Source organism: Pteropus alecto, unplaced genomic scaffold (genome assembly GCF_000325575.1).
Source record: "Pteropus alecto unplaced genomic scaffold, ASM32557v1 scaffold146, whole genome shotgun sequence".
In the NCBI taxonomy this organism is placed as follows: Eukaryota; Metazoa; Chordata; class Mammalia; order Chiroptera; family Pteropodidae; genus Pteropus; species Pteropus alecto.
Genome location: NW_006442107.1, coordinates 24,548,041 through 24,550,882, shown reverse-complemented (window position 1 = coordinate 24,550,882; position 2,842 = coordinate 24,548,041). Strand labels below are relative to the sequence as shown.

At 43.1% G+C, this 2,842-nt stretch overlaps 1 pseudogene; it reads right to left on the bottom strand.

The window, feature by feature from the left end:
* Positions 1-722: 722 nt before the first annotated feature.
* Positions 723-841, bottom strand: LOC112469349 (annotated as a pseudogene).
* Between the last annotated feature and the right edge of the window lie 2,001 nt (positions 842-2,842).

Sequence of the window (2,842 nt, the reverse complement as noted above, 5' to 3'; positions counted from 1 at the left end):
CTATTCTCTACACTGTAGCCAGTGAGAGTTTCCTAAAATGAAAATCTGCATGTCATTCCCCAGCTTATAAGGTTTTAATAGTTTCCTCTAGTTTCTGGGAATAGTCAAAAAGCCCTTATATGGCAGAGTCCTGAAAGATCCAATACCTTCCTCCCTCTCTCCTTCCTTATCCCATGTGACTCACATGCCAGATTTCTTCAAGTCCCTTCTGCAACAAGTCTCTGGCTGTGTCACACCTTCTTGCAGCCCCCAAAGGAACATCCTACTGGGACCAGATCTGTCTTTTCTTCCAGACTGTGAACAAATGAGGACAGGCAGTTGTCTTATTTGTCTTTCCATCCCCAGAACCTTAGGAAGGGGACAAAACACAGGTGTTTAGTAATTGTTTGCTGTCATTTTGAATAGAAATCTTCCCAATTATTACCTTCTTAAACAAAGCATTCTCGACTGTATTTAACTATTTTTGGTTGGCTCTGTTGTTTTCCTGGAGAGACCGTGCTCAATCACTATTGTGCCTAGGTATTGGGGAGAGGATGCTGGGGCCTGGAGTCCTTGTGCTTCAGACCTGGTGTGATAGAACAGAAAACCATTTTCAAAGGGCACTCTTGTATAAACTAACAGCTTTTACATTTTTTTTTTTTTTTAGGTGAGACAACCTTTGGTTGACCTCACAGATTGAGAGGACCTTGTCAGTTTACAATCCCTTATTCTTTTATTTTTTACGCCTACAGCACCTGGTCTTCCTAGGTGGTCTCCCATTCAAGTACTAACCAGGCCCGACCCAGCTTAGCTTCTGAGATCAGAGAGGATCGGGTTTGTTCAGGGTAGCATGACCATATACTAAACTAACAGCTTTTAAAAACAAATTTGATGGAAGATTCTATCTCATGGAAATGTGGTTCTTGAGAACAATATGTTGGAGCTGATGGTTAAAAGACCGAGGGAAATTTATACCACAGAAAACAATGTAACAGCTATTAAGAAGGAAATAAGTTTATGTTTCCAACATTGAGAGATGCCTATGGTATTGGGTAAGGAAGTAAGTTGGAGGAAATTTGAATATCACCCTCTAATATCTGCGTGTAACTTTTTGTAGTGTTAGAGTACATGATCTTAAAACTCTAGCATTATTAGCACTGACACAATTGATTTTTCTCTGCCACCTGCCTGCATTCTGTCAAAGGTCACTGTCCTGCCTTCATTGCATTTAAATAAGAAATTCTGGAAGACAGGGAAGGTTTTCCAAGAACTAAAGTCATGGCCACCAATGGGGAAGGTGATGGTGAAGGAGACTCTTTTGGTCAGGGGACTTTGCTGAAATGATCCATCAGGTGGCCAGTGTGGTCTGAGTCAAAACGGCAAGGTTTGATGTGTGGCAGGCCCTGTAGCAGCACTTTATTCTTGTCAGTTATACTTTTGGAGAGAAAGCATGGGTTTGGGTTCATGTGCAGACTTGTGTTGGAGGAAAAGTGGAGGGACAATATAAATATTGATAATCACGACTGATGGAGTGCTTATGGTGTCAGCATTGGGCAAAACCTTTACAAACATTCCCCCACCTAAGCTCATGATTAAATTTTCTACATAAAACATGCAGATAAAAAAAAATTCTCAAAAGATAAAGTGAGGAACCTGAAAAAAAAATTCTCTTTGGCTTTTTCCCCCCTGACGCAAAAATTAAAGCTCATAGATAAGTGATAAAGGCAGTTCTGGCTGAATCAAAATTTCATGCACCATCACATTACACAGCCTAACCTCACTAACCGAAGGGGGTAGAGAATGAGTGAACAGAGTCCACTTACTAAAGCCATCATCACATGGGAATTCAGGAGATATCTGTTTGAGGATGCCTCCCTAACAAAGAGGCAATGCGGTGTAATGGAAAGAGCACACACCTTGCGAGCTGACAGACTGGAGTTAAATTCTGACTCTAACTTGATAATAGTGAGGGCAAGTGCCTCTCTGAGCTTCAGTGCCGTCATCTGTAAAGGGGAACAATGGTCTCAGTTTCTCAGGACTATGGTGAGAATAAAGAAGGTGGTGAACGTAAAGCACCAGAGTTCACTTGCTTTATCCCATTTGACTCTCACAAGAAGCCATCAAGCTATCTCCTTATCCCTCTAATTGCCCTGCTTCAGGCTAAAGTTGATTACACTCAAGTCTCTGCTTCCTCACTTCCATTTCCACCTCAAACCGCTAGAATCTGGTTTGGACTCACCACTCATTGCTCTGGCCAAGGTCACCTACAGCCTGCTCGGGGCAAAATCGATCAGATACTTTCCTGTCCCTCTCTTACGTTCACTTCACAATGAACATTCTTTTCTTAGCTTCTAGGCCTCGTTCTCTCCTGGTTTCTTTTCTGCTTCTCTAATGTCTGTTTCACTGTCTCTTTCACAGGCTTCTCTTCAGCTACAGCCCCTTACCTGTTGTTGTTTCTTGGTGTCTGTCCTAGACCCTACTCTGATCACTTCTAATTCCTTAATATTTCCCAAACTCCCAGATTTCTCTTCACCCAGCAGCTGGAGCAATCTTCAGATCTGAGCATGTCATTCTCTACTCCATCAAACCCACCCTCTGTTCTTGAGATAAAGACCACACTCTCTACTCCAAATGGCCAGTTGGGCTCTTCGAGCTTCCTCTTGCCCACTTGCCACTCATGCCCTGGGCCCCTAGAGGTGGGATCCTTTTCCACCAAGCCTTTCCAGCATGAACTTTTTTTGTTACAACCGCCCCTCCCATGTGCCCCACTGCCCCTCACCCCCAGGCCCTTCTGCTTCCATTTGTCTCCTCTCCATACCTTTGCCAAATCAATTTCATCTTACCTTAAATATCACTTCCTCGA